The following is a 25040-nucleotide window of genomic DNA, read 5'->3' as shown; positions in this document are numbered from 1 at the left end:
GAAGAAGAAGAATAAGAACCGTTCTGGGGTGAGATATAAAATATTTATGGCTTGCTACGCAAGCCCCAATAATAATTTTAAGTATGGAGAATAACAATATTGATGCCTTGCGTGGCAAGCAACACTAATAAGTATGTTTGAGAGTGATGGTGATGCCTTGCTGCGCAAGGCATCACTAAAACTCGTTCTGGGGCTAGATAGTAATAGTGATGCCTTGCTACGCAAGCACCACTAATAGGCATTTTATTTCCAACACGCTAGGGTATAATAACAAAGACTTTATATATAGAAAGACGGTGGATTTGTCTGGAAGGGTACTGTCTAAATGCACAGTTACCTGACAAATATTTTTAAAGTAAACCTGACTCCCCATTTTCTTCCACCCCAGATAGGGGATTTCATCTTTATTTTTTATTTTCTTTAAATTCCTATTATAACTGTTATACTATATATATTTTTATTTTATTCACTTATGACTATTTTAACTTCATTTCTGTGTAAAACACTTTGAATTGCCACTGTGTATGAAATGCGCTATACAAATAAACTTGCCTTGCCTTGCCTTGCCTACTTATTAATGGGAGAAAGGACAACACCCAAAATGGCAAATAAGTCCCACCTTCTAAATGAAATAATCAATCGTTGATTAGTAAAGTCATCACGTCACTGCAGGTGCCGTTAGAAGCTCGGGTTGCTATAGAAACTGGTAGTGTTCTGAGACCTGCGCTTAGGACTGCACATGCGCATGAGCTTTGTCCAGGCTGAATAATGTAGTTTTTTTGTCATGATTTGAGCATTTAGAAACACAATTTATAAGACAGTTGTTGTCAGATTTCATTGGTGATCTCAAATATGAAATTGAACTGTAGCTTGGTGAACAGTTTTGGAGATTTTGATGTTTACCTATTCAAAGAGATAGGAGCTGGACTTGCCGAGAAGCGTTTTTAAAAAATGAAATGACTGGTCTTAAAGGAACTTTTATAATAATTACATAATACAAAATTGTTATTCTTTTTTTATCATCACTAATAATAATAATAATAATAATAATATGTTTATTTTTTATAGCGCCTTTCAAGAACCCAAGGTCGCTTCACAATGGAGAAAAAGAGTACAATCAATTACAATCAGACAGTCAGCCTGTTCATTATAGCAAATAAACAAGCAGGTGTACAACAAATAACTCTTAAGTTATTACACTAAAACAACACTAAAAGTCAGAAGATTTTGTCTTCGAATTTAATTTAAAAATAAAAAATAGGGGTGTGGGGGGGGATGACTTTATTGAGAAACGTGTCACTTTGCTCACAGCTGATTTGTCCAAATTTAGTTTGAGATCTCTGACCCATAACATATGCCCTTTCAAACTTTCCCATGTATATCTGTGTAAGCTCTCTGTGAATAACAAGTGTCATTGAAGCACTCTGTGAAGAGCGTTGATCACTGTAGCCAATCACAGACATCTATGTTGAGCGTGTGAACACAATGGCCAATCAGAGATATATGTTGTGTGCGTGAACACATTGGCCAATCAGAGGTGTTTAAGGTTTAAGAATCCATTCAACAGTGCTCAATTGCTAAAGGGAAATGCTGGTATTGTCAATTTTTTTTTAATTTTCAGTACCAACTTGGTACCGAAGTAGGTACTTTTGACAACTCTAGCGCAAACTAAACTCAAACATATCTGGCTAGCCATCTAAACCTGCTTCATGGTATAGGCCACAGGGAACATTGAAACAGAAGCGTGTTATCCACAACAAAACAACCATAAAAGGACAAAATATACACAAGGGTAATAAGACTAACAAGACACAGGTGTAAATAATCAGGGATAAATGAGGGAAATAGGAAACTGGAACATAGCTACAAACTAGTCCAACTTATAAAACAAAAGCATAAAAACACGGAATACAAAACTAACATCTTACTGCACTGTAAGTATATTTTTGCAACACATTACATTAAAGCAGCTAGCAACAGCTATATAACACTTCTAGTCTAATTTAACCATAATTTCTTTGTCTAGGCAAATTAGCTTCCAGTTACTCATCATTGACTTAATCTGTGGGTTTTGTTATTGCAGAAAGAATCTAAAATGATGCTCTGTTGTAAAACATCACAGGAAAGCAATGGACCTAGCTAAATCTACCACTATACTTCTACATAGCTAAAACTAACCAATGGTTGGCTTTCTAGGAAAATCAGCACAGTAATTTGTCACCAATGTAATATTTGTCAGGGGTTGCCAGTATTAAACGGTGCCCCATAAAAGCACTTACATCAGTTCTTCTGTAAACAAAGTGTATTATTTGAGCTGTAAAGTAAATTTTACGGTGGGTCTGCAGTTCTACGTGGATGAACTTCTAGTTGTTCGCAACCCCCAGATACTCCTAGACAGCCAAATCTAGCTAGAATTTTATTATAGCTCATAATACCGTGAGCAGTGCACCGTGGGGGTTGCTGGATGTGTCTTGTATGCCAATGCATGCACATACGCACGCGCACACACACACACACACACACACACACACACAACCCTTAGTTGTTGTTAATTGACGATATAGTCTGTGACAGGCTAAAATGCCTGCACTTGGAGCAAACCAGCACCCTGGTGAAAACAAAAATCAGCATTTTGTAAACAGACATTGTTGCTTACATTTCCCAATCTGTTGAATCCACCATTCAAAATTACCCCAACTGAGAGGATGCGCAGCCACAGAGAGCTTCACATAATAAACTGTCTATGCTGTGGCTTTTGATGCAGCAGGGATCAGTGCAGTCATCACCCTTATGTTCTCTAAACTTCAAAGCTTTCTTTTGTGATTCCATACGGCAGCTTTTGGGATGTTTTAACAATTCTAGATTGCTGTTTTAACCATTTGCACTCACCAGCGGCAAGTTTATCAGCCCTAATGTACAAAAAACATATATAAAAACAAACTCCAATTCGGGTACACTGTGTATAACATTTATTTGGGTAGTCAGCGTGTAGCTAAGCAATACTGACACAGTACACAGAGATGCATAATGAATCATGGACTGAGATAAATCTCTCTTCAGATGTAACATTTATAGCTCAAGCTCTTCACAAAACAACATATTAAAGTTAATTAACCTCAGATGATTACGGCAGAATAACGAGTCACGAGGCAGACCAGATTCATGAAAATCAATAGTTTATCCATTTTGGATGGAGTTAGGCCTCAATTCCAGGGTATATTTATATTGCTGCATTTTTGAAGATTATGTTAAAATGGAGCTGTGCTCGCTAAAAATCAATAGCTATTAAATGCCTGCAATCTGCCTCCATCAAAAGAGAAAGCTTACATTTATCAAGCCAAATTTAGCCTCTGTATCTGCTGCATAAGGTACTGTATACTGAAGTACTATAATAGCCTACAAAGTGCTTTGTAGATTAAAAGAGGAGTGGTGATAGTTCAGATTTCTTTTACAATACAACTAATTTGAATGCCTTTTCTAAGTAAAAACAATGTTCTGGGTACAGTATTTTTTTTTAGCAAAAAAACAAACAAACCCAGAGCTGAGAGGCAAAGAGGGAAGTAAAGAGGGGTTTAACACTAGAACTGTACCGGAATTCTATACTAGAATGGCCATAACGGTCATTGTTCATTTAAAAACATCCAATTGTGCAGAATAGACTATGGTAAATATTTAATTGATGAGTTGTCAATACCCCAAAATTCAACATATTGACACAAAATGATAACTGCAAATCAATGTTTTGCTGCCTGGAGTCCAATTGTTTCTGTGAATTGCAGCAATCTATTTGCGTCTCTTTTCTGTAGCTTTCAACAGTCTGTTCTTGTCAAATCTATTTATACAGTCAATCTATATCTCAAAGCTCTTTCCCGTTTTAGATGTGTTTTGTGTGTTTTTTGCGGCATTCACGCTGAAAACCAATGCCGCCACTTTTTTTTTTTTTTCTTTTTGACACTCAGTGGGTATAACCACAGTCACTCCGGACGTGACGTCACACGCATACTCTCTATTAGCAGTAGCAAGTCCATACTTGCTCTGCAGCAGCAGCAATAATCATCCTCCGCAGCACAGAAGATCTAGTCAGCCAAGACCAAACACATTAACATTTCTATATTCAATAACATGCTAAATTTATTCAGAAAGTTGTCAGGATTGAATTTTACACAAACAAGGTTAACAAACAATTCTACCTCTCTATTCTCACCTATTATATTGAATTATCGAAGCTATAAACGTCTCAGTTACGTATGTAATCCTCGTTCCCTGAAGGAGGGAACGGAGATGTACGTCGGAACTGACCGACGAATTGGGATCTGATTTCAGAGACCAATCTCTTTCGAGTGTGTTAAAAACGAGCCAATGGAGATTGGCATGCGATTCACGCATTCCACGCACCGCTCCGCAGCGCGGGTATAAATAAGGAAGTGGAATGCTTGATCTTTGCTTTTTTCTGCTGAGGAGCCGAACCAGTGACTCGGCCCCCTAGCGGAAGCGCAGCACCTGGCGACGGGACGTACGTCTCCGTTCCCTCCTTCAGGGAACGAGGGTTACATACGTAACCGAGACGTTCCCTTTCAGTTGGTCACGTTCGACGTACATCGGAACTGACCGACGAATTGGGATCCCTACCAAAACGCCAGGAGGCTGGCCCTTCCAGCATCCTGCTTGAGCGCACTGGACCGTCTTAGATGGTATGGAAGTCAGGGTTCCAAGCAGGGAGGTCAGTCACTGCTGTTTCTGCAAGACCCACCCAGTGTGACCATTGGATAACGCTGGGAAGCGTGCCCATCTCGGGAGATGGTACGCTGCGGAGTCACGTCCTTCAGTGGAAGGATTGGTGGCAGAATACACATAAGGACTAACCTAGCAGGGTAATGCAACATATGGCAGTCTCTGGGGTGGTTCCGGGGTGGTTCCAGGGGGGAAAGAACACGCCCAGAGAAGACAGAGCGAAGCTCTGTCAAGGGAAAGACACAGGCCTGGCCAAGTAGGGTAGCTGGTACCGTGGAAGAATACACATATGGGGTTGCCATGAGGGAACCGCTACATATGGAGCCCAGCCTACGCGCACGTTTCACAAGCATATGGGTGCAGGCCTGGCACCGACGGCCGCAACATCTGGCACCGAAGGGGTGACGGAGGAGCTTGACAGGGTTAGCCGTTTCCGGGAAACACAACTGGAGACAATAGACACACGTATCCGGCCCAGAGGGCGGGAGTGGCGTTGCAAGCCGACACTAGAATGGGCACTTAGCGCTACTGGCCACTGTGGGCGAGAAAGCGGGAAGATACCGGCCCTACACGGAGGCTATAGAATCTAGCGAACGTGTTAGGTGTCGCCCAGCCCGCAGCTCTACATATATATGTCAGCAAGGCGCCTTGAGCCAGCACCCAGGAGGAAGCCACACTCCTTTTTGAGTATGCTCACAACCCGAACGGGCAAGGCACGTCTTGGGACAGGTAACCAAGACGATAGCATCCACTATCCAGTGGGCTAACCTCTGCTTGGAGACAGACTTTCACTTCTGCTGGCCTCCGTAACAGACGAAGAGTTGCTCTGAGGTCCTAAAGCTTTGAGTCCGGTCTATGTAAGCGTGAAGAGCGCGGACGGGACATAAAGCTAGGGCTGGGTCTGCCTCCTCCGAAGGCAGCGCTTGCAGGTTCACCACCTGGTCCCGAAAGGGAGTGGTAGGAACCTTGGGCACGTATCCAGGCCGGGGTTTCAGGACAACGTGAGAGTTGGCCGGCCCGAATTCTAGGCACGTTCCAACGAAGAGGTTCCAATTCAACAGAAGAGATGGTGTCTACCACTGCCTGTGGTAGCCCACCTATAACCTCTACGTCCTGTCCAGGGACCAGACATTTTCCAGTTTCCAGTGGTCTGGACGCGGGTGCAATAGAGTGCCCCGTCCCTGATAAAGAAGGTCCCTCCTCAGGGGAATCGGCTAAGGAGGGGCTGTCGCGAGGAGAGTTATTTCTGGGAACCAGTTCCGGTTGGGCCAGTAGGGCGCAACTAACAAGACCTGCTCCTCGTCCTCACTGACCTTGCACAGGGTCTGTGCAAGAAGGCTCACTGGGGGAAACGCATACTTGCGCAGGTCCCGGGGCCAGCTGTAAGCCAGTGCATCCATGCCGAGGGTGCCCCCGGTCAGGGAATAGTACCACTGGCAATGGGTCGAGTCCAGAGAGGCAAACAGGTCTACCTGTGTGGCTCCGAAGAGGTCCCATATCAGCTGGACCGCCTGGGGATGGAGTCGCCACTCTCCTGGAGGTGTCAGCTGCCGTGAGAGCTCGTTGGCTGTCTGGGGAGTGCACCTGGGATGTGAATGGCACGAAGCGACCTCAGATGGTTCTGACTCCAAAGGAGGAGGTGGCAGGCACATGCAACGGGAGCGTAGATCACCCGGACGGTTGATGTACGCAATGGCCGCAGTGTTGTCCGTACGGACCAGTAAATGCTTGCCACGTAGTCGCACCTTGAGGCGGCGCAGTGCCAAGTGTACTGCTAACAACTCAAGGCAATTGATATGCCAATGCAACAGGGTGTCAGGGACAGCCCGGAGGGCAGGACTTTGTACTGATATGCCTTCCCCTCGAACGCAAAGCGTAGGAACGGTCTGTGTCGAGGAAGGACAGAGACATGAAAGTACGCATCCTTCAGGTCGATCGCTGCGAACCAATCTTGGGGACGGGTGCATTCGAAAATGCGCTTTTGCGTTAGCATCCAGAACGGGAGCTTGTGCAGGGCCCGATTCAGGATAAGCAGGTCCAAGATTGGCCGTAACCCACCACCTTTCTTGGGTACAATGAAGAAGGGGCTGTAGAACCCTGCCTTCATATCAGCTGGAGGAACCGGCTCGACCGCATCCTTCGCCAGTAGGACATCGATCTCTGACCGCAAGACCTGAGCATCGCTGCTTCGCACAGAGGCGAAGCGGATGCCCCATGTACTTGGGAGGCCGGTAGGCGAACTGAATCGCGTAGCTGAGTCTGATGGTACGGATGAGCCAGTGAGACGGCCTGGGGAGCTGTAGCCAAGCCCCCAGAGACCGAACAAGCGGGACCAACGGCACCACAGACGTACCCAAGGTGGTGCAGCGAGGTGGAACAGACAGACCTGACTCGGGAGGCCCGGAGGCGGCCCCGAGTGTTTTTCTGAGTATTCCAGGATGGGGCAGAGTGTGGGTGAGAAGGCCCCGAGGCGTCCTCGAGCCGCACACTACTGCCCCCTGGCGAGGGGAGGGGAGGAAAGTATTGGCAAGGCCCAGGGGCATCGCACACTGCCAACCTGGCCCTCTTGGTGCCCAGGGAGAGAGGAAACTGCTCTGAAAGTATTGCAGAGTATTGATACCAGTCGGGGTCCCCCGGTCCTCCTCCGGGGGGTGGGGGAGAGGTGCGGACACCCACTCCCTCGGAGCAGCTCCCGTTCTCCCTGGGCTGCCTGTCTCAGGGCCGCTTGCCCTAATGCTTGCTTGTAGACTAGCAAAGCCCTGAGCGGGTTGGGTGCCTCCCTTACGTCCGGCACCCTGCTTCCCAGATGGAGGCTGCTGCCTGGGTTTCGCAGGGGCGGAGGCGGACGCAGGGGGGGCGCCTTCGGCGACAAGTAGGAAGAGGCGCTGCGAATCAGGATGTGTTTTTTTTGTTTGTTTGTTTGTTTGTTTGTTTTCTTTAAACCGCCTCTGTCTGATTCTGGGCCATCGAGTACTGCTGGGCAAAGTTCTCGACTGCGTCGCCGAAGAGGCCAGCCTGACAGACAGGGGCATTGAGGAACCGAACTTAGTCGGACTCACGCATATCTGCCAGGTTTAGCCCCAGGTTCCTGGACTACTAGTGTGGACATCGCCTGACCCAGGGAGCTGCATAACCTGCATAACCCCTGGGTCGGGACTACCCTCGTGCATGCAGGACAGAGGGTAGTGAGAGAGGGAAAAATTTATACAGATTTTGGCCCTTTTGTTGTTCCATATTTTGAAACCAAATAGTTCCATACTGCTAATTTTTCCAATGCCCATCCGGGAAAAAAGGCACGGGGGCAGGCAAGGTGATTTATGCATTGCACTACACCTCAGCCACCCGGGAAAGCATGGCTGTCAACTCTGAATCTGATTCAGCAAGAGCACACACTATTATAGTGGGAAACTTAGCATCATCATTTCCAGCGCATAACAGCCCTCTCTCCGATGCAGCAATTGACATCTGTCCTCTGCCAGAGCCCCAAATGAAACACTAGGTCCCCTTGTTTTTTAAAAGGACCAGCAATCCCATCTGTAAGCTACCAGAAGGCATTTGAGACAGTGAACGTGGCCGTCAAACTCGACGGCACACAGTGTGCTGAACGCTCAAGCCCTATGAAAATGGCAAGGCGAACACCACACCGACGTTGTCATGTTCTCATGAGAGAACATGAACCACCCACAAACACAGTCTCAGCATGCTTGTGATGCGATAGAGGAGTGGGGGCCCACGGAGATGTACTCGGCGGGTAAGCACCACTGTAATCCTCAGGTCACCAAGGCTTATTAGCCGAAGTAGCCCTTTTCTGACTTTTGCAAGAAAAGAAACTAGATCGGGGAATAGGCAAAGGGACTCAACCCCGTTTGAGATTTCATAGTCTCGACCACGCATCTAAAGCGCCGAGTGATGCTCTGGGTTGCCGTGACAACCCCCGTTGTCAGCCGGCGTCCGACGGTATACGGCGCGCTGAACGCTCAAGCCCTTACGAGAAAGGTGAGACGAACAACGCGCTGACGTGACCTTGCTCTCCTGAGAGAGCATGGATCACCCACGAACGCAATCTCACATGTTTATATGTGAGAGAGATCGTGGCCGTCAAATGAGGACAGGAAACAACCGCATCCAGAAACACACGTTGGAATGACATATTGAAAAAGATGCAGGGTCAAACCGTGTTGCTCTTTTAGAAAAGGAAAACTGCTCTTTTAGTGCTGAAGCACTCAGGGAGATGACCGCGGCTCACGCAGTTCAAATAGTGCAAGCCTGCGTGAACACTCAGAAACGGAAACGCCCAGCCAACCAATAAAACCAGCTCTTTATCTCCTCTGAAGTGGCTACCCACTGAAACGCGCCGTCACACCCACACTGGAACAGCAGTCCTTCTCGATAGACTCGAATAACACTCTTCGTAGAAACAGCGAAATGATGCACTGTTCGGCTCTGAAGTAGAAAGCAATGATCAAGCATTCCACTTCCTTATTTATACCTGCGCTGCGGGGCGGTGCGTGGAATGCGTGAATCGCATGCCAATCTCCATTGGCTTGTTTTAAAACACACTCAGGGCCCTATCTTGCACCCAGCACAATTGACTTTGTACACCGACGCATGTGTCATTCCTATTTTGCACCCGCGCAAAGCGCGCTTTTCCCTCCACAGAAGCACGTCGCTAAACTAGTGAATGAACTTGCGCTACCTGGGCGGTTCAGTGCAAAAAAGGAGGCGTGTTCCGGCGCAAACAATCCCCGGTGCTATTTTGCTGTTCCATTAAACAATTGCGCCACTGACCAGAAAAAACCTAGTCTAAAGTCAGTGGCGCGTTGCGCGTTGTTCATTATGCTATTTTAAGGGCGCATGCTTGACCATAATGTATAGCGTGCACAACGCGCATACACTTTGCTCATGTAATCTACACAGATGCAACAGTTATTTTTGCAAATCATAAATTGTTACACTAAAAAATATTAACACATGAGATGACGGAAATCATTGTGGTGTGCCACGAAGATGTGAAAAAATAGGCATAAATCTAGCTTACAAATTATTCAGGCTAATTGTAGTCTAATAATTAAGGAGACCTGTTTGCCCAATAGTGGCAACTTCTGGCAAGACATATATGTATATAAGGACATCTAACAAATTGGTTTGTCCGTCAAGAACCAGGAAAAAAAAATCGGTGAGGGTGGACGCAGCAATGTCCTCTGCTGGCGTCAGGTCCTGAGTAGAGGCAGATCCACCTCCCGTTACACGGCGTGCCCGATTGATGCTGGCAAGCTTGGACTTTCCCCGTCTTCTGATGTCATTGTAGCGCTTGCGGCACTGGTGCGACGTCCTGGGAATGCCAGCTGATGAAACAATTGTGGCTATTTCCTCCCACGCCTGTTTAACCGACGTTATTTTGGGTGGGTTTCTCCCATCCCCATACAACACAACTTCTCTGTCTTTCACTGCTCTTACAAGAACATCAGTCTCCTCGGCTGTGAACCGCTCCTGGCGTGCGCCTGGTAAATACGCCATAATAATAGCAATCCATAATGGAACTTGCGCACCTGCTTTTACAGGGAATGTTGGATGACGCTCTGATTGGTTTATTCACGTTACGCCCATACCACACCTATGAATAATGAAGCTACTTCAGACCAACCCATTTTAGATTTGGAACTGTCACTGTCCTCATCAGACAACTGTCACTGTCCTCATCAGGCCAATGCTACATGGTCACAAAAGTTTATCATTTGCACACATTTTTAAGCCTTGCCATTTAAGCGTAAGATGCGAAAGAGAACTCTGTACTTGCTGTACAAGCTTCGTGTCTCATACAGCATGCAAATAATAAAAATAGTTATTTTTCACATCTTGGGATTGAGCAGACAAATTCACACAAAATTATCTCAAAATACCCATATTTTGGCGAGTATTCTCATAAACACAGTCGATAGTAGATAGTGAATGTAAACAGTAGAGAAAGACTTTGGGGCAGTTAAGAAAGCATCTGATCATACCGATGTGTATACTGTATGTTTGCACAAGCTCTGCAATTCAGCACTCAAGTCAAGTTAAATAATGTCAGATTTATTTATATAGTACTTTATACAATACAATGCTTTAAAGCGATCAGCTTTACAGTATTAAACATGAAAAAGACACTTTAAATTAGAATTACAATTTCAAATCTTCTTTTAAAGAAGCTCTCCAGTGTGTATATTTTTTTACTTGTATATGACCTCATCGGACTGAACAGAAGACATGAACCAGAGAAAATGTCCACGTCAAAAAAAGTGGAGTCTCAGAGCATTCAAAACTATTACATATTCACCATGAACCAATAGTAGTTGAAGGTGTTCACTAGCCGGAGTTAACTTTTCCGCAAGGTTCGCTTTGGCAAGTTGTTTTGATAATAATAATTTACCTTATTAATTACTTAAAAAATTACTTCAAAGGAAACAAGAATGTCTAAACCAGGTCCGTCATTTTGTTTTAAATTTCCACCCAGCCCCCTTAACATCTGCGATTAACTCTGTAATATGTACACTAATTTGTGATCACCTCTGTCCCCTTTAAAACTATTTTGAAACTGGTAGCAGGTTTTGGCTCATCATCCCTGTATTCAGTCTGCCTTATTCAGCGTGTTCTTCAATCAAGCAAATGATATCTGCATCTGTGTAGATCTTTGTCATAAATGCAGTTTACATGTGGGAGGCTTATTTATTTATTTATTTTATGAAAAAAAAAAATCTAAATAGCATGAGACATTTCCTACCATTGCTATATCATCAGTGCAATGAAATAGCTAAAATTGGTAATAATAGTTTATTATTTTATAATAAAAATGATAAAACAGTTATAATACATTTTATAATAAATCCTAAAGCAAATACGTGACGAGAACTATAAAAGGGAGTGGAAATGACAAATTAGATAATGAGTGGTCCTCTGCAGCCATCTACTGGTTATAGTGGTAATTTCATGTCATTTTCATGTTAAAAGATTGTATTTGTTTTCCACCAGGTGAACTTAAATCCTCCACTAAAGCATGGCACATGTTCCATGTTATCTCCATGAATGAAAATGAGAAATGTAGTTTAAATCTTATTTAAAAGTTAATTTTACTGCACAAATGTAGTTAAAAATAATAGTGTTTAAAACGATAAATCAAAGATAGTTACATATCTGATTTTTGGGTGGGTTTCCCACATAACGATGATTAATTCTACTTGATAAAATAAGGCAGCCACACAACTTCTGGTTGTTTTTTCCTTTTACCTGAATTTCTTTCATTTATGGTGTGCATTTAACAACCAACTCATTATACTACAACCACAACAGTGCTAGTATCCTTCATACCCCACTTGTGCATCTGAGATCAAACATTAATCCATCTTGATCAAACTATGTATCAAGTCTTTGCTTGTACAAACACTATATGTGTAAGAGTCAAAGAAACCAGTCTTATCTGTGTTAAACACTGAAGGAGTTCAGAGGAGATATCGACTGTTACTGATGTCCTTGAATCACAATGGTAGTCCGTATTGTAGAATGTCAAAGCAGTCCTCAATGCAAATCCATAGAAGAGAAGACAATTTGGTCAACTTAAGTCCTTGTCAACATCATCAATGAAGATTCCAATTCCATCCTCAACATGACCATAGGCATCAAACATCCCATAGCCATAAACCCTTAGTTGAGAACGAAGCAAAAATGCTTCTCAACAAGGGTTCCTAAAAAAATGCAGTAGATCAGCTACCTTGCACATGGGCACACAAACCAACTCTTAATCAATTCTTCTTCTATCCATTTATCCAGGCTTACCTAAAGTTAATACTGCCCCCTACCAGGGAGGATCGCTACTACAGCTGCACTTAACTCGTAGCAGGCTGAAGACTGTTACAATATATATATATATATATATATATGTTTTTTTTTTTTTGTACCCACATATTGCCAATTCAGACAATTACAGTAATATAAAGTTTGTCTATATTCTTAATGAATATTAATGAATATAAGATGTTTATTTAAAATTATTAGAAATTAATTCAATATTCAGGGATTGACTAGATAGGTAGTGACCAACTGTATTGGTCAGGCCTACCCTATACAAACAATATATTAAATCATTTTTTTAATTATACCCTCATTGGGGGCTGACCCCCCTAATATTGAAATCCTAGAATCACCCCTGGTCCAAACTGTGTATAAAGAGTATTTTATAAAGTTTGTACAGTCACTGAGACTTTTGAAGTGGGCTTACAGAGAAAGAGCCAGTCCACACGCTCATCTGATTGACTGTGATTTGTGATTGGTTTTGTCACATTTGTGTCGCGTTTAGTGTGGACTGACAAATTGCAAGTCACTAGACATGCAACTGTGATTGTGTGATGACGGGTCATTTAGGTGACCTTGAGTACTTTGTGAGTGATTGCTTGTGATAAAACCCAGAACATTCCTTTAACATTCCATTCAATTTAATAACACATTCATTGATAAACTGCTGGACATATTTATTTGTTTGTTTGTCCCACTCCTCCAACCCCTTCTAAAATTGTAATTAATCGTTCTAAGGCATTTGAAATCTAAAGAAAATCTTTAAAAGCAAATCTCAATAAAACGGTCCCTGCAGCATTCTAGAGACTGACAGCAGTCTGATCTCAATAAAGAGTAGTATAAACAAACCTCAGTGAAAGAGGCGGATAGGAAGCCAATAACATCAAAGCGCGAATGACAACATACTGTGGTTTCAATAACATCAGCCTCAGACAGTGACATCAAACCACTTGTGATTACACGACAGTTTCAATCACTTTGAAACACAAAATGGCATGTTTCCTGTTTTTACTACAGGATGGTGCCATATGATCAATTATGCTAAAAGGCATTAAAGCTAAAACTATAAAATAAAACAGCCGTACACCGTAATGATAACTTTCTCTCTCTGGTTTTCTCAATCTACAGTACTTGTCTGTATGTGTGTGTGCTGTTCTTTATAAAAAGAAAAAGAAAAGAAAAAACCTCCAGCCTGGCACATCGCTGCGTTCATTCTGAATGTGTTAATTCACACTCATTTTCACTTGCTGACTTCAGTACATAGCAAAGGGGGGGAATGAGGGCTCAGCCTATGAAAACCCATGTGATGGATGGCAAGGGAGGTGAGGTGAGGTGAAGAGGGGGTATGTGGTGAGGAGGTAAAAGGAAGGAAATGCTCTCTTGCTCTGTTGATCCTCCCAGGAGAGGTTAAGGTGTCAGTATTGACAGAAATGCCTCTTTCATCTCTCTGCTGACTACAGAGCACAAAGCAATTAGAGCTGTCAGTCATTATTTAGGGCACTATACTTAAATAATCGGCCAATAACTGCAAAACCTCCTAAGAGGCATTTCAGTAGAGTTTTCCCTCCGTGGTTCATTCCAGGATCTGTATTAAACTCATAATTTTGAAGCACAGCCATAATAAATTAACACCATAAAGTAAATTAAAGTAATGAGTTCAATGCAAACACTCTCAGCCTGTATGGTCTCTGTGCCTGCTAGCACATTATGCCTCCATTTCTTTTTAAAAATGACCCTTTCCCCTAATTTGAAACTGTCAATTACCCACAAACCAGCAATTCTCTAAAACGATAGCAGTAGCCATTGACTTCCATGCACCTGCATCAGCAAGAGAAACCTACTGTGGGACAAACATGCAGGCCTCTGCATTTTACCTTTGATTAGCCGACAGCCCACTGGTGCGCAACCCATTCTCACTCCCAAGGCGTCAAAATCTGAAGCATGGTTAAGTGCCTTCCGCGTCATAAAGAAGACGCTAAAGTTACCCCTAGGCATCATTATATTGACACGCAGGTACTCCATTGATTTCAGTTGTGTGCCCAATGCGTCAGATCAAGACGCATTTCATTATTTTCATTTGTAAAAGCAGACATGATTTTATGAATATTTATAGGCTACTTTTATATTTTGGAGCAACTAACCCAACTCCTACCCTAAACATATCCACTTCTAAACAATATAAAACACGTAACAGGCAAATAAAGTACAATCACATAGCCTAGAAATCTATGCACACCCTAGCGGCAGCAAATATAATTTGCAGCCAGGGCGTCTAGCAACTCTCCTTTGGCTTGCGAGCTGGAAAAACCAAACTCTAGTCAGGCCAATCACATAGTGTATAGAGTCGGTGGGCGGGCTTAACATGATGACAGCGGAGTTGCGGCGGTTCCGCGTGCAACTTGAAAACAAAGAAGCTGGCGAACAGCGGTCTTGAATCGGCTTTGGCCGCAACTCTGGAAGACTTGGAGTTACAGTTTTTCTCAATCGATTTGGTACATTTCTCCAAACTCAGGTAACAGCTCTCAAAACAGTTAACACAGTGATCAGTACACTTTGTAATTGTCCTAAACAGATAGTAAATTCTCCTTCATTTCAAACAAATCACAAATCAAAAGGATAATTTTCTCAAAACACTGTGCACAAAAATCAAAAAATGTATCACTGCAGTTCATACAGCCAACCAAATCTTTAATATATCAGGAAAAACATTTGTAACTTTTTCATTGTTCTTCACAAAGATCACAAGCATTTTTGTACCATTTTCAAAACACAACAAACAAAACTCTGTGAATTGTAAAATAGTCAGTTGCACACCTTGTGGCTTCAATTAACGCCAAATTGTTATCTGATGAGTTAGTAATCCACTCAACACAGAAAAAGCCAATTTCCTAATTGTTCACACAGCTGTCTTACGTAATTACAACAACTACAAAAGGGGAAGAGAAGAAGAACAAAGAAGACAAATGAGGAGATACAGTAAGACAAAAGCAGTGGAAACAGAAGAGGTTTAAGAGTGAGAGGTGGTGGCCTGGGTAGAGGGAGAAGAGGAAGAGGAGATAGAGAAAGAGGAGATAGAGAAAGGGAAAGAAGAGCTGAAGATGTAGGAGGAAGAGCTGAAGATGAAGGAGGAAGAGCTGAAGATGTAGGAGGAAGAGCTGAAGATGAAGGAGGAAGAGCTGAAGATGTAGGAGGAAGAGCGAGAAGAGCTGAGGATGTAGGAGGAAGAGCTGAAGATGAAGGAGGAAGAGCTGAAGATGTAGGAGGAAGAGCGAGAAGAGCTGAGGATGTAGGAAGAGGAGAAGAGATTGAAGAGATGGATAGATTGGAGGGCAATGGTATAGTGGAAAGAGAAAATATGAGAAGACGTGGACAGGGAGGAAGAGGAGGGCAAAGAGGAAGAGGAGGCCAAGGTGTAAGAGGAGGGAGGAGAGGTAGAATGAGGGTAGGGTACACGCGTGTTTCAAATGAAATCAGAGCCACACTTATTGACCATGTCATAAATCATGGTCTCTCACTGAGAGAAGCTGGCCAGAGAGTTCAGCCCAATATAAACAGATCCACAGTGGCTTCAATTATCCGTACATTTCAGAGGGAAAACCGGTAAGTAACTATATCATTCTACTTTTACAGTGAGAGTCCATGTAGTCTTGTTTGACATAGGTCTAGATCATTACAGTAAATGCTCCTGCCTGTCCAAACCTTTTTCAGAATTGAAGTTAGAGAACATTCAGGTGGACGAACAAGACTTTTTTCAGTTGAACAAGAGCATGCCATTGTTGACATGGTGGTCCAGAACAACACCCTCCGCCTCAAAGAAATTCAGCAAAGAATAACACAGGACAATCAACTGTTCCACAATATCCACCAATGCAGTCTCTCCACAATTTACCGTGTTCTGAGAAGAAATGCTATCCGAATGAAGCAAGTATACAAAGTGCCCTTTGAGAGGAACTCCGTTAGAGTGAAGGAGTTGCGATTCCAGTTTGTTCAAGTAAGTGCAACCCAATTATTGCAATTTTACTGTCAACTCAAAGATATATATTTTCCTGAATTAAGTATGTGTCCATAAACTATTCCATGCTACTATATGTGAAAAGATTTAGGCATGGCTATGTATTCTGCTGCTTCAAAGTGTGAACTCAAACTTCAGCAACAATTTCACAGTAGTATTTACTGCAATCAATGCCATTACTTTAAAACACAAATTTACTATATTTTACCTTGTGTTCTTTTTAGAATCTTGGAGTTGGATAGCAGTGCAACTCATTATGAGTACCTGTATATTGATGAAGCAGGCTTCAATCTTCAAAAAAAAAGGAGAAGAGGGAGAAATGTGATTGGCCATCGTGCTACAGTCAATGTCCCTGGACAACGAGGAGGCAACATCACTCTCTGTGCAGCAATTTCTACAACTGGTGTTGTGGCACACAATGCTGTCTTGGGACCATACAACACAGCAAGGCTCCTACATTTTTTAAACCTCAATGAAATCCTCTTTCCGCAGGGTGATCAGGAGCAAATGGTGCGGCATTTTGTAGTTGTTTGGGACAATGTCCAATTCCACCATTCAGCACTAGTGCGAGAGTGGTTTGAGAATCACCCACAATTCAGGATGGTGTTTCTTCCACCATATTCTCCTTTCCTGAATCCAATTGAGGAATTCTTCTCCTCTTGGAGATGGAAAGCATGATCGCAACCCTTAAAACCAAGTAAGTCTTCTTCAAGCGATGGAAGAGGCCTGTGGAGATATTGGGGCACAAGCATGTCAAGGATGGATACAGCATTCAAGGCGTTTTTTCCCACGATGCATGACTCTTGAAAATATTTTCTGTGATGTTGATGAAATTCTCTGGCCAGATGTAATTGAGAGGCATGATCAATAAAATAATTGATTCAACGAATGCAGTACATTTATCACTTTATTTTTTTTATTTACTTATGTACTTATTTGCATTTAATTTATATGTGTGTGTGGTGACAACTTATTGTTATACACCTGAACTCCTCATTACAGAACTTAATGAAAAACATGTATTTTCATTTATTTCTTTGTGTATCTTCAGCTGAATTTGTTATAAAATAAACAGAGAACACACTTTTAGTTTTGATGTTAATATTGAATTTTAATAAAAGCATTATTAGAATAAAATGCTGTGTTTCATTGTGCAGTGAATACTTAACGGTTTCGCCAGCATAAGAGTGTGTTTAGTTTGCTGTGTTAACTGTTTTGAGAGCTGTTACCTGAGTTTGGACAAATGTACCAAATCGATTGAGAAAAACTGTAAGCTTTTCTTTGAGAAAAGAACAAAGAACGGCACTGAAGTCATTCTTAAAAAAGGAATATGTGTTTTGCCAACCGGATACGACAAAAGTTTAATCCATCAACTAGCTCCGCTTCATCTTCTTTGTTGCTCTGGTTGGTTGTAGCGCTATCCTATTGTGTGCAGAGGGAATTTGAAAGACAGCTGTTTATCCCGCCCCTTGGATTGAGCCCTGTCAATGGTGTGTTCCCAGACCCAACATCTTGATGTGGGTCTGGCTTGTTAGGCTAACAGTCACAGGTATTTATTGCAAAGACTGACTGACCAAAAGACCAAAAACTGTATAAAAGCATTAACTCATGTTGCATTCCAAGTTTTCTGAAGTCATACGATATCTTCATGCAAAGAACAGAGTTGATCTTAATGTTTTAAATTGCTGGAATGATGATCTCGCCTCTCCGTGAACGCATGCACGCACTAGTCAGTCATATCTCATTCAAATGATAAACATGACTCTTGAGCATTACGCAGTCGGTCACAAGACACACGAGAGCCAATGACATTTCACAATTAAAGCTGATGTAATGACGCAATTGGTCACAATACATAAAAGAACCAATGCAATTTCACTATAAAATCTGACGTAACATTTCTTCAGGCGGCAATTGTTGAAATTTGAATGTGTGCATGATCTTCGGCGGATGGATACGCTGATCGCTTTCGGGGATTTTCTTCACACAAATCAATTGTTTGGCCTCGGAACACTTGGAATATTTGTACTTTTTGAATAAATTGTGCATGCAGTCGTATCTGCCTTTTATATCCTGTTTTTTATATCATATAATACACAAATGGGTAGGTTTAGGGATGGAATGGGATGGGATTGGGTTACATGTTCAAATGGTTCTAAATTGCGTAAATAAAATAAATGTAAATAAAATTATGCTGGCTGATTAAAGGATTAGTTCACTTCTAAATAAACTTTTGCTGATAATTGACTCACCCCCATGTCATCCAAGATGTCCATGTCTTTCTTTCTGCAGTCGATAAGAAATTAAGGTTTTGGATGAAAACAGTCCAGGGTTTTTCTCCATATAATGGACTTCAATGGCCTCCAAATGGTTCAAGGTCCAAATGACAGTTTCATTGCAGCTTCAAATGGCTTTAAACGATACCAAGCGATGAATAAGGGTCTTATCTAGCTAAACGAACCGTTTCTGCGTGAACGTGTTCATCTCTGAGCTCAGCCATTACTTCCGCTAAGTGAGGTCAAAATACAAATATATATGCCTCATTAGCACTTGTACGGATCAATAGAATGAGGCACCTACGAACGATATATCAATGACCATGCTCGTATTTCCGACCTCACTTAGCGGAAGTAATGGCTGAGCTCAGAGATGATCACGTTCATCTGAAAAGAGGTAAAATAATTGCATAAATACTGCTCAGTTTCTCGCAGAAATGGATCGTTTCGTTAGATAAGACCCTTATTCATCGTCTGGTATCGTTTAAAGCCCTTTGAAGCTGCACTGAAACTGTCATTTGGACCTTGAACCGTTTGGAGCACATTTAAGTCCATTATATGGAGAAAAACCGTGGACTGTTTTCATCCAAAACCTTAAATTCTTTTTGACTGCAGAAAGAAAGACATGGACATCTTGGATGGCATGGGGGTGAGTACATTATCAGCAAAAGTTTATTTAAAAGTGAACAAATCCTTTAAATTGAGAATCACACTCCAACATGTCATAATGGTAAAATCATGACCCAATATAATTTCATCATCACAATAACATTCCCATGTCCACTGTGTGTAACGTCAAATTTTTCTCATTTAAATCAATTGCCTAGGGGTATCTTTAGCGTCTTTATTGTGACGCGGAAGGCACTTGACCATGCTTCAGATTTTGACGCCTTGGGAGTGAGAACGGGTTGCAATGCTCCACTGAAATGAGAGTTCGAGTTCCTTGAAAAATGGTCAGTTGCATTTCTAAAACCCAATTGCAATCTAATGTCATTGGGGTTCAAATGCAGAATCTCAGCAATGGGACACTTGTTAGACCACCGCAATGTTCAAGCGCCTTGTTCTCCACTTCTATTATTGTGCTCAAGAACTATACTCTGCAATATTTGCATGAAGTCTCTCTTGTAAATGTCAAAGACGGAATAAATTGGGTCCACTATGCTTTTGGTTTGGCGAATAATGATGTTCTATTCCTTCTCTCTGTGTGTCAGATATAAGCATGCATTGTATGTAAAGAGCTTTCATTTAACTAGCAGTCTGGATTGAGAAGTGACGGGTGACACTTAACCGCACAGTATAGAATGCACTGAGCTAGAGTTTTAGAATGCACAGATTTTTGTTTTGAGATATTCTATTATCAAAGCATGTACATTTCTAATTCTTTATAAATAATATTTATACTGTTTGTATATTCTTATATATATATGTGTGTGTGTGTGTGTGTGTGTGTGTGTGTGTGTGTGTGTGTGTGTGTGTGTGTGTGTGTGTGTGTGTGTGTGTGTGTGTGTGTGTGTGTTACTACTACAAATGATACATTCTTAAATGTCATAATTTAATGTAATATTTCATATTACAAATGCTATTTGTGTATGTTTTTAAATAGCGAACTAACTCGCTCCAATGTTGTATTGGTTATATACTAGTTGAATAACAATGTCAAATAATTATAACTAAATATGACATGTATAAAATGTTCAGATATTATAACTACATGACGAAAACTTGACTCAATTGACCATTCTTATGGCATGTAAAGACTAAAATGGAAGAAGCATTGGCAGTTAAATAAATTTAAGTATGTCTTCACATTTCTATTTTATATTTCCTATGATTTTAGCATTCATAAAAATACAACCCAAAATAAAATGTGTTTGGAAAGAAATAAAAACATCATGAATGAATGAATAAATGAAGCATGAGTAGCACTTTACTATACTACACCCAAAGCACTTTACAATCACATCAGGGGGTCTCTCCTTGAATATCAGACTCAGACAGGGGACTATAATGGAGAAATGATGGAACTTTATTACAGCATGTGAGCAAAGTGGAAAAACTGGTAAGTAATTCTGAATTATTGCAGTTTGTGGTGATGAATGGATGGTAACTGGATTTACTGTTTTGCAGGTGATGGTGGAGATCGTGGATGATGAGTTTGGTGACATGGGGAGACACCTTTTGTCTTGGTAGCGGTAAGTTATCCGGTAATGCACTCACACAGATAATCAAGAATGAAGGAGTAGAAACAAACATCGAAAACTGGTGCTTTGGAAATCAGGTAAATACGGCTTTCTCTAAACAAGACCAGACAAAGTGGGTGACCGAGGTGTGTACTTATATGTGTGTCTTGATGAGGTGATGGTCAGTGGCAGGTGTGGGTGATGGCTGAATGAGTGCAGGTGAGAACCAGGATGGATGCTGGGAAATGTGGTCCAGAGTGTGAATGAGGAAGTGTAGCAGTGAAGTGCACTCGTGACACTCAGCCACCTCCAGTGTGCAGCATTCACTTGGATGATGCGACGACAGCCACAGTAAACGGCACCAGTGCGCTCACCACACACCAGCTATAGATGGACAGGAGAGTGAGTGATAGAGCCAATTGAGTGGATAGGGATTGTTGGGAGGCTATGATTGTTAATGGAGGGAATTAGGCCAGGACACCAGGGTTACCCCTACTCATTTACCAGAAGTGCCATGGAATTTTTAATGACCACAGAGAGTCAGGACCTCGGTTTAACGTCTCATCCGAAGGACAGCGAAACCAGAACAAGATTTGTCATTATGAATGTTGCCATAGAAACAAATAATTTCTAAGTTTAAGAATCTGAACTGCTAGAATCTCAGTTCTCCTCATTCACGTCAACAAGTAGCAACCTTTGCAATGTTTCACCTATTTCACTGCTCTGTCCACGGTTTGCAACGTGTGTGTGTGTGTTCACTATTTACTACACCTAATGTGTGTGCACTAACTTGGATGGGTTAAATGCAGAGGACAAATTCCTGAGTAGCCTATGGGTTACCATGTCACTTTCACTTTCAATTGAAACCTTACAGAAGGAGCCTCTGTCCACTTGAGCTCGAAAAAGAGACCTGTTCCCCACCATCATGGAAATTAATGGTGGCCCCCAAAATGCCCCCCAAAAATCCAAGATATATGTGGCAAAATTGTCCCTGTATGAGTTATTGTTTTTAATATTTATAATCAGACATAGAATGCTGTTTTCCCGAGTATCAGCACGATTGCAAATGTGATAGCCTATTGATTTTATACAACACTTCAATAAACAAGAAGCTAATGTTAGGTGACTTGCATTTTAGACTTAGAACCTTGTCTGTTTTTGTAACAAATGCACAGTTGAGCCATTGTGCGTCTCCGAGCAACTGAATGAGTGTGTTTTGAGGTAATCATTTTACTGAATGATTGAATGACTCACTCGTTACGACAATGATTTGCCGCCACCTACTGGCGGTTTTAGTTTCATTATATATTTTTCCCCATTGTTTTGTTTTCTATATTTACACTTGCCCAGATGTCAATTGAACACTAAGACAAAATCGGAGTAAGTGTAAAACATTTCCTCTTGATGTAGCCTATTCGTATTCATATTGTATTAAATCACTAATCTAATAGACATTATAAAACCCCATAATCCCTGTTTTCTCATTTTTATTTCTTTGCTCTCATGGCCTGGTCATTACGCTGTTCAAAGTGCTTGCTGAGAGAGTTAAGAAGATTGAATGTTGATTTTGTTTTCGGCCATGATTGAAATGCATGGATAGAATACGTTGGGGGCCTCCAACTGTTTGTTTGAAGCAGGCCTCTGAATTGTAAAGGCCTCCTCTGATGTCAACCATGTAATTCCATGATATATCACAGATCGGAATAAAACCTGGATCACCCACATGATTGCCATGTCTTAACGCATCAGGGCCTGCTCTAATCACTGAGCCTGTGCAAGTTTACATGACACGTGTAAGAGAGAAAAAGTACATCCTATGAAACCATACCACAGGAGGTGTGTTGTCTCTCTTAATGCAATATGATATAACAAGACCGCTCGGCTCTACAACAGTATCAGGTTTAGCAAATTATCATTGTCTGTTTTCACGCCACCTCTGAGTACTCTCACTATTGCATACACACTAACACACACACTGTTCTCCTCCCTCTCCGGATCACAGCGGATGATGCATCACTCTTTCATAAGTCACTTTCCCTCCACGAGTGTTTTCATTTATTTATGGCGATATAAATAAATATACACATTTATTTATTCATATAAGCCGGAGAAACACTCATTTCTCATTTACAGAGATCAGCGAATCACACCGTGCCAGGAACAGGAACGTTGCCAAGTGGCCAACCAGTAGCGGTCAAGAGTTCAGGCCCCTGCCACGGCCCAATCCATCATGATCACAGAGTAGGCAGAAGGTAGAGGGGGAGAAAATGTGGGGGAGAAGGAGAACAGGAAGAGGCAGAGATGAGTAATAAGGGAGTCAATGGTGTTGTGTTACACAGGAGAGAATCTTTAATAGCATGTGGGTCGGTGTCATCGATTCAGCAAATGGTGTGTGTGTGTTCTTATACAATGAATTTGAATTTCAATGTAATTTTTTTCCCATTAATAATACAGGTTATTTCTTATGCAAAGGTATAAAAAGAATAATGGCAAATCATTGTGATTTCTTGTCTCTTACTGTTACCGGTATTTTACTGTTATAGTGTTTTCTTTCACCCATGTCTCATATCACAGCATCTAAATAAATATGCTAGTAAAGAGACTAAAAAATTAGACTTCTGTCATCATTTAATCACCCTCATGTCTTTCCTAGTATGACTTTCATCTGTAGGACACAAAAGGTGCATTTTTGAAGAATATCCTGGTCTCTCTTTTAAATATAATGGAAATTAATGGGACTCTGACTCTCAAGCTCCAAAATTACAAAATAGCTGAATTATTATAAAAGGAGTCCATATGAGAATTTTTACTGAAAAAACTGCTTAGTTTTGGTCTGTTGCTAACACAAAGATGCACTATATACTGTAGATGCACTATATTGCCAAAACCCTCCAAATCATTGAATTCAGGTGTTCCAATCACTTCCATGGCCACAGGTGTATAAAATCAAGCACCTAGTCATGCAAAACTGCTTCAACAAACATTTGTGAAAGAATGGGTCGCTCACAGGAGCTCAGTGAATTCAAGCGTGGTACCGATATTGTTTGCCATCTGTGCAAGTCCATTCGTGAAAATTCCACGGTCAACTGTTAGTGGTATTATAACAAAGCGAAAGCAATTGGAAAATTGGGAAAAACAGTAAATCAGCCACGAAGTGGTAGGCCACATAAAATCACAGAGCGGGGTCAGCACATGCTGAGGCGCACTGTGCGCAGAAGTTGCCAACTTTCTGCAGAGTCAATAGCTACAGACCTCCAAACTCTGTGTGGCCTTCAGATTAGCTCAAGAACAGTGCGTAGAGAGCTTCATGGAAAGGGTTTCCATGGCTGAGCAGCTGCATCCAAGCCTTATATCACCAAGTGCAATGCAAAGCGTCAGATGCAGTGGTGTAAAGCACGCCGCCACTGGACTCTAGAGCAGTGGAGACATGTTCTCTGCAATGACGAATCACACTTCTGTAAATAAAAAAAATAAATTTTCATTTTCGAAGGCACTATCCCTTAAAACAGAAAATATGGCAAGAAAATAGTGACCTCCCTCACAGCCTATTGATTTACGTTTGAGTGGGGGTGTATGCATTATTATAAAAAGTTAGGAAGTTAATTTGTAAAATGTTCAATTGGATTATAATTGTATTACATATTAATGAAGTTTGGCCAGAGCTGTAAAAGAAAGCTGTAAAAAAGCTGTAAAAAGCCCAACCTATAAAAGAAGACCTTCAAGTGAAATTACATATGACCATGAGGGAAGAAACCTTTTACTCCTAAGGGGAAAAAAGGACAGACTTGTTAAGCTGTAGAACTCTCTCTTTTGCCTAATTCTTTTTCACTAACTCTTCACTTGCTCATTAGAAGTTATGCAGCAGAGATGATACCAAGACATTCATCATTTAAACATCATTACCATAATTTGCTATTTTGTCTTTTTGAGGGCAAAGTAAGTCCAAGACTTAAACCTACTACAGAGGCACTTCATGCTATTTTAAATTCATTGCTCTAAAATGGCTACACAGTCTCC

This window comes from Gobio gobio (assembly GCF_949357685.1).
Source record: "Gobio gobio genome assembly, chromosome: 3".
NCBI lineage: Eukaryota > Metazoa > Chordata > Actinopteri > Cypriniformes > Gobionidae > Gobio > Gobio gobio.
This window is presented reverse-complemented; position numbering follows the sequence as displayed.